The sequence below is a fragment of the Coffea eugenioides genome, chromosome 1 (assembly GCF_003713205.1).
Source record: "Coffea eugenioides isolate CCC68of chromosome 1, Ceug_1.0, whole genome shotgun sequence".
NCBI lineage: Eukaryota > Viridiplantae > Streptophyta > Magnoliopsida > Gentianales > Rubiaceae > Coffea > Coffea eugenioides.
The window spans coordinates 7,822,589-7,831,368 of record NC_040035.1 but is presented as its reverse complement, the minus strand read 5'-3'; positions in this window follow the sequence as shown (position 1 = coordinate 7,831,368).

The following is an 8,780-nucleotide window of genomic DNA, read 5'->3' as shown; positions in this document are numbered from 1 at the left end:
TGACATCCTAGAACGATTAGCTGAGAGACAGGAACCAGTGCCAGTTAACCAACCTGGGGGCCAGGATAGAGGGGAAGATAGAGCCTTAGAGAGATTCTTAAAGTTCAACCCACCTAAGTTCATTGGTGAGCCTGATCCTGAGGTAGCGGAGAATTGGCTAGAAAGAATGACTAATATTTTCGCAGCCCTAGATTATGCGGAGGAAAGACGAGTAACTTTTGCTGTCTTTCAGTTTGAGGGTGCAGCACGTGCTTGGTGGGATATGATAAGGGGAAAATGGGAAAGAGCACAAACCCCTTGGACTTGGAAAAATCTTTTAGGAGAATTTAATGAGAAGTTTCTCCCGCCCTTGGTTCAAGAGAAACGGGAGGACGAATTCATAAAAGTGAAGCAGGGGACGTCTAGTGTGGCTGAGTATGAAGGAAAATTTACTAGACTTTCTAGATACGCCCCAGAATTGGTAGCCACTGAGAGGAGAAGGATAAGGCGATTTGTACAAGGACTTAACGTGGAGATTCAAGAGGGGTTAGCAGCGGCCCAAATCTCTACTTTCACTGAAGCCCTAGAGAAGGCGCAGAGAGTCGAAAGTGCAAGGCTGCAAGTTAAGGATTTTCATGCCAAGAAAAGGGGCACTTCTAGTCATCCTCTTGGACAAGCAGATAAGGGTGCCCCACCATCTAAAAAGGAAAAAGGAACGGGAGGAATAGAGACATCTGGTACACAAAAAAAGACTCAATCAAGAGGAGGCCACAATGGAAGGGATCAACCGAGGGAGACTCCTCCAAGTGGTCAGCCTGTGGCTCCTCAAGTTATTTGTGGTTATTGTCGCAAGCCTAACCATACAGAGAATGAGTGCTGGAAGAAATCGGGAAAGTGTTTGTATTGTGGCAGCACTGAGCATCAGATCGCGAACTGTCCAAGTATACCGAATGAAGGAGGTAGTACTCAAAGGCTTGAAAAGTCAACTGCAAAGCAGTCTAGTGCTGGAGGAAGTCGATCTAAAGCACCAGCTAGGGTTTATGCATTAGGCTATCAACAGGTTTCCAATCCCGTTAAGGTCATTGAAGGTATGATTTTTGCTTTCTATTGTTTAGTTAAGGTTCTAAGTGACTATAGTACGACACACACTTTTACAAAATCCTAGATTCATGAGATAGAATCAAAGTTTGACTACTAATTGGGTCAGTAGAAATTGTGAAATGGGTTGCATAGTGTAAGTTATTGTTTGACCTGATAAGTGTGACTATTAAGGGGTATGACTGTTATCCTAAGTGTGAATTTCGAGGACGAAATTCTCTTAAGGGGGAGAGGATGTGAGGACTCGTAAAAACTATATTATTTTATGCCTAAATTATGGCTTAATAAACTATTTAATTGGATTTTTGCCACGAGGAATATTTTCTAGCCTTATTAGACCTAAATACATGGAAATATAATTTCGTTATATTTTTAAAGTGACTCGTTCTGAAAATTAATTTCCTGGAGTACGTTTAGTAAAAATAGTGAATAGTACTTGGAGATTTTATCCGCGTAGTAGCACAATAAGATTGGAATATTGGAGACTTGTACTATGGTCCTAAAATAGGTAATCTTATGAATAAATATTCAAGTGATAGTTAGTAGTGTAATCGTTATAAGAATTTTCCGAAAGTTTCGCGTTATAGCGTTAAATTTGACGGTACGCGTTTTCACGCGCGCGACTTCGATTGAGGGACTTTAGACCCTTATTCCGGGACAATTAAGAGTGAATAATATTTACAAGAATATATATGCCTTGGAGGTTTAGTGCACTAGTGAACCAAACGCACGAGAAAAATCGAGTCCAAACGCATCCTAATTGCACTATTTCAAGTTGACTTTGAGATGCATTTTGCACCACACAATGAATCTTTCTTAGGAAGCCACAATTGAACCAACACTCCTTCTCTCCTCACTTCACTTGGCCGTGCAACAAGAAAGGAGAAGAGCTCTCCATTGTTCTTCATTTTTCATCTTCAATTCATGCACCAAAATTCATCCAAATCACACCAAACTTGGAGACCACTTAGCAAACCCCTTGGAGATTATATCTAGCTAAGGAAGAGGGGAGCTTTCACGGTTTCTTGGAACTTTAAGAGGGCCGAAAATTCTGATCTTGCAAACCAAAGGAGTAGGTAATGATCAACCCATGGATTCTTATCTTTTAGAGATTATATGGCAAGATTTAACTCATGCATGCACTTAGTTACTTGATTATGGTGTAAAAATGTGATTGTGGACTCTTGGAATTCCCACACTTGGGTTGTTGTTGTTGATTTGATGATTGATGGTGATTATATTGTTGGTTTAGTGATTATAATGATGCATTAGTGGTGGGTAATTAGTAGGAACTTCATTGGGTGTAAGAAGCAAAAACTTCCGATTCTACCCCTGTTTTATTCGGCCATTTTAAGGCCAGTTTTTAATGAACTAATGGCTTGAACTGGATGCTTATATGATGTATTAGAGGTGTGGAAAATTTCATTGAAAAATAACGAGGTTTGAATGGGCAAATGAATTTTTTTTTAGAAACCAGCAAATCTGGAAACTGATTCGCGTATGACTCCGACCAGCAGTAGTATTTTGGCTATAACTCTGTCCTCGGGTGTCTAAATCAAGTGCCGTCGGTGGCGTTTGAAACTAGACATTCCTAGCTTTAATTTGAGATAAAATGTACGTTCTGATTCTTTGTGAGTGATCCGACCCAAATGTTTTAAGTTAGCTGTCCTGTCTCTCGGATTTGCTGGAATGGCTTGTTGAGGCAGCAACTTGAGGCTCAATTTTGAGCTAGTTGCTTGCCAAATTTCAGAACATTTCCTTCTGTGAACTTTTAGTCCCGTGAATGTATTTTCTAACGCCATAAACCATGCCTCATTCCGAGTTAAATTGATTGAGTTGTGACTAAAACAAGAGGACTGCCCTGTTTTGGAAAAACGTAGTAATTGGACTGATTTGGGGCAAAACTTGGGAATGATTTTATTAATTGAAGTTCTTGATGCTCATCACTTACCAAAGGTATCATGGATGTGTCTTAGACCTTTGTTTCACAAATGAACCATGTTCGGATAGTTTTCTTGGTTAAACGATTTGAAATTGTGAAATGAAAGTCACAAGGCAGATTGCCTTAGAATTTTTCCTGAACTTTGGTTGACTAATTAACTACCTTCCCGACGGTATTTTTCCCTGAAATTTTATAGAGAAATACCTTGCATATAGGAGTAAAATACTGCCAATTTTGGCACCAATTCAAGTTCGTTTCGATACCGAATTAAATTGCTAGTGTTGGAGGTTCAAAACTGGAAATTCTTCTTCAGTCTTGAATCTTCCTCAACTTTGAGCTACCGTATCTCGGTACTCGAAACTCCGATTCTTGATCCGCTTGTTTTGTTATAAACCTCACTTGTAACACTAATTGAGCTGTAAATTTTAGAGGCCGGTTTACAACATGTGAATCGTGCCGAATTTCCAAAGTTGGCCGAAATCCAACTTAATTCTGCCTTGTACGCCGAACCTGTACCTTCAAGCTCATTTTTGAATACCTTCCACTTAGATTCATGAAAAAGTGTCTTTTAAGAACTTTTAGTACTTTCTAAGAGGTTTCCAACGGTACCAAGTTTTATAATTTTGGACCTACTGAGTGCAAGATCTGATTTTTCTAAATTTGACGCGCAAAGCTGAAATTTGCTGATTTCTTAGAAAATGAAAATTTGAAAACTTGTTACTCCTTCTTGATGATAATTGATCGCTTTAAACTTGATTTCATGAAGGAAATCAGTTTTTCTTGTGTTAATAAAACCTCACTTTTGAACCTTTATTTTGAGTGGCTAAGGTTCTTGGTTTGAGGTATTGACTAGTCCAAATAAGCGTAACTCCTTTCTTGATTAATACGTGATTGTGAGTGAAAAATACTTGTTAATTGCTTCAGGTGCTCAAGCGAGTCTTGAAAAGAATCCCGGAGGGGACAACTAAAGATTTTCTCGCTCAATTACTTTTGAATTGGTGAGTGTCAAGTGCATGACTTGTCATGTTTACTTGATTTACCTGCTTATATACGTGAATATCACTTGATGAGACGAGTGTGTACTTTATCGCACTCGCTCTCCTTTACTTGAACTTTACTTGTATTAACTTGGTTTTCAAAGTCGATTGAGTGAATCTCGTCGACTAAAATATACCCGTTTTCGTGTGCGTGTCGTGTTGCCATGCATGTCGTGTATGTCGTGCGTGTCTTGTTGTCGGGTGGAGTGAACCTCCTCGACTTATGGGGACGCCCAATTCTCTTAACCAATCTTGCAACTCGAGCCGGCATGGGCTTGGTCGAGAAGCTTGATAAACCAAGAGAGTAACAAAACACAACTTGATCTTTTGAGATCTTGTTCGGCATACTCGTGGAGTATCGCCCTTTTCGTGCGTGTTCAAAAATCAAAACTTGATCTCCTGAGATCTCGTGTGGCATACTCGACGAGTATCGCCTTTTTTTTCGTGCGTGTTTGGTTTCGGATCCGAGAGGGTGGAATGTTGGTCGGAAGAAGTAATAAGTGAAGTTTCTACGGATAAAATACCCACCAGGATAACGGAGTGTCATCACGAGGGGGTATCGGATCGAGCCGTGGCGAAGCAAGAGGAAAATAGCTCCTGAGAGCTCCTATATCCTTGAATTGTTTCTGTTTATTTTTCTCGCTCGAATTGTAAATTACTTGAATATTGGGATTGTTATTTGGACAACGTGCTTGCATGTGTGTTTTCTTGGCCTCACGAGCGTTTCGCTCACCCCGTAGATTTGTTTTCCTTAACAGGAATGGATGGAGTAAAACTCGTTGGAACCCTTTGGATGTACTTTTGTATTAGGGTTTCAATTGTAATTGACTAGACATTTTGGCTATTGTATATATTTGGGAATTGATGTATCTTTTGGATCCTGACGTAAGAATTGGATAACGGATGTATTTTGAACACGTGGTACAAGACTTGGATATTCGTTTATGGAAGCGATTTTTTCCTTATTAGACTGGTATAAATTGTTATATATTGTTAAGTTTGAATTGATTTGTCTCGAGTCCTGGCGAGAGCTAGGCAGGCGTTCCGCGGATACCCTTGGGTTCGCCCTTGGGAGAAGTGGGGGCGTCACAGTTGGTATCAGAGCTTAGGCTTTAGATCTTTGTAGTGTATCCTAGGCTTAAAAGTTTAGGATACCGGACTGTGGGACTGGTTTGAAAGTTAAGTGACTACTTGTAGAAAAAAAAATCAGAGTAACTTCGCGTGGCCTCTGCACGGAGTGAGTTTGGGCCAAGACGTGATATGGTCCCAATTATGTGAATATGTATAAAAGACTAAGTACTCTTCTTGTGCGTAAGTTGTGAACTATGAAAGTGGTAAGTGTAAAACCTTTATCATGCTATTTGAGGTAGATAGATATGTACGTCAGGTAGGGATCTTAAACTTTGTTAATTTGCACTTGGGAGCGTATGGCCTGAGTTGTAAATTCTCTTAGTTCTGGATTCTTGTACTTGAGTACTAAATACTTTTTCTGAGAGAATACTTGTGACTTCGAAAGGGGTATAGTCTCGTATATTATAGTGTGAATAAAAATCATAAGTGGTTTTGAGATAAATTCTGATGGCAAAGGTCAGAGCCCGGAGGATTCTTGTATTGGACTTGAGATCTCCATTATGGGAAATGAACGAGAAAAAAAAAACTAGACCCTTTTGACTGATATAGTTAGAATTGTCAGGGGTGATGCTAAGTGTTGAGGCCATTGTATTTTGCATGACTGTATGGCCTACTTTTGGGGCACTTGTTTGACTTTAGTCTTCTGTGAGTAAAAGTACTTTTGTGGCACCTGTGTACTATATTTTTGTGATTTTCCCCTGACTTGCTAATTGTATGGATTTTGACATGTTAATGAATGTAAATTATTATTATTTTCAATGTTTTCGCAATTGGTCCTTGTTTCAAGTATTTTCTCGCGTAATTGATTTATTTCTTGCACTAGGCATACTTAGGTTATGGAAGGGCTAAGAGGGGTCGAGGCCGTGGTCGAGGCCGTGGGCGAGGGACTGGACAAACCCAACCTCAAGGGGATGAACAAGGATCGGCCACTAGACCGACCCAAGGACAAGAAAATATGGAGGTTAACCAAATGGCTACTGCCATTAATAGGATGACTGACATCCTAGAACGATTAGCTGAGAGACAGGAACCAGTGCCAGTTAACCAACCTGGGGGCCAGGATAGAGGGGAAGATAGAGCCTTAGAGAGATTCTTAAAGTTCAACCCACCTAAGTTCATTGGTGAGCCTGATCCTGAGGTAGCGGAGAATTGGCTAGAAAGAATGACTAATATTTTCGCAGCCCTAGATTATGCGGAGGAAAGACGAGTAACTTTTGCTGTCTTTCAGTTTGAGGGTGCAGCACGTGCTTGGTGGGATATGATAAGGGGAAAATGGGAAAGAGCACAAACCCCTTGGACTTGGAAAAATCTTTTAGGAGAATTTAATGAGAAGTTTCTCCCGCCCTTGGTTCAAGAGAAACGGGAGGACGAATTCATAAAAGTGAAGCAGGGGACGTCTAGTGTGGCTGAGTATGAAGGAAAATTTACTAGACTTTCTAGATACGCCCCAGAATTGGTAGCCACTGAGAGGAGAAGGATAAGGCGATTTGTACAAGGACTTAACGTGGAGATTCAAGTTTGAATTGATTTGTCTCGAGTCCTGGCGAGAGCTAGGCAGGCGTTCCGCGGATACCCTTGGGTTCGCCCTTGGGAGAAGTGGGGGCGTCACATTTAGAACCTATACTTTCACTGCACTCCTCAAGAGGGGTGAAAAATGAGTCATTAAAACTCACCTCTTGAGGCTCAAAGTTAGTTCCAAAGATATTATCATGTGAAATGGATATTTGCTCATTAAAACACAATTGAAATTCATCATTTTCATCCAAATGCAATCCATTTTCACATACAACATTCCTACCATTCATGCTAGGATCATTTTGTACATTATTAGAGGAAATAACTTCACACAATGCATTCAATTGCTCATGTATTCGACCAAAGTGAGAAGCTAATTCATCTAACCTTTTCTCAATCCTATCAAAACGGTCGGAGGTTGCATTTGCTAGCTTTTCTATGGCTAAATCAAATTGATTAGAAAAATTTTCTACAGCTAGCTCCCAAGATGCATTAGAATCATTAGCTAATGGTTCATTTTCTAACTCCCAAGGTAGAGGTGTATTAGCTAACTTCTCTATTGCCAACTCCCAAGATGGTTTTGATTTATATTGGACACATTCAGGTTGGTAATCGTAAAAATATGAATAATCACTATATGTACATTGATTATCCCAACCATAAGCAGGAGAATTGCTCCCATTGGCACTATATTGATCAAAACAAGAATTGTAATGCTCTAATTCATCATAATAATCCACATTTTGTGCTTGCATACATGTGTTAGTAGCATGATAACCTCCACACAAGTCACAAATCACATGATAAGAATTAAAAGCATTAACATTCCTCCTTTGCTCAATTTCATGCATCATGGTGTCCATTTGAACTTGTAACTTAATTACATCAAATTTTGCCTTTAAGCACCTTAAACCATCTTCAAAAGACATACATTCAGTAAATTCTTGGTTACCTCTGTTGAAGGAGCTTTGCACTTGATAACCATCCATTGCCAATCTTCCACTTCTCAAGCATTGTCCTCCAAATTGACCTACCCTTCTCATCACCTAAAATTGCTTTTAAACAACTTAAGAGCAAGATTAGTAAGAAGAATAAGTTATAAAACACATACACATAAAAACACTAAAATAACAGAAAATAACATTCACACTATAACTAATAATATGTCTAAACTAATAAAGTTACTCTTCACACCGATATTGCCAAATCTTCCCCGGCAACGGCGCCAAAAACTTGACGTGCGCGGAGTATACATATACAATTAAACTCATCCTAATCAAGTTTTACATTTATAAACTCCTAAATACCCCACACGCGATTTATCGCAAGTATACGAATCGTGAGCGAGTATAGGGTATTAAGGGTCGATCCCACAAGGAAGATTGCAATTACCGGTACTACTAAAGCCTCTCTATTATTTAGACTATCAATGAATTATAACAAATTAAAACCTACTGAAATTATACAAGAAAATAACAAATGAAAGCTCCTTAGGTTGTGGTATCCCTAACTACTCATGCAAGTGCTATATTTGGATCATTAATTACTACATTTAGGCTAGTTATGGTGTAATTTCCTTATGCATTTGAATCCTACTTTCGTAGTGAATCAATTATACTTATAACTAATCCATACCTATTCTCATGGTTATGAAATTAGCTACAAGTTCATTCTTCAATGAAATTACATGAAATGAATCACTAAAAACCACATAGATGCACCTCTACTTTCGTGAGTGTACTCCCTATGTTTAGCACTTCTTGAACTAGTGTTAAATCTCAATTTTCATTGCAGAAATAACACCTTAGATAATCACAATTAATGGTACCAGATTAATCATGATTTAAGAAGCCAAAGTGCTAAATAACTTGCTCAAATCGTAGCAATCAAATAACCAAACAATTAACACTAACAATCATAGAAAGTTCAACCAAACCCAAGGTATAAACTTTAGAAACACATAATGAACACAAAATCCAGAACTTGTATATTAACTAAACTTGGAATCAAATACAAAAGATAAAGAGTTTGGAAGGAATACAACCCTTGTCACATGAGCTTTCTTCCTTGCCTTCTTC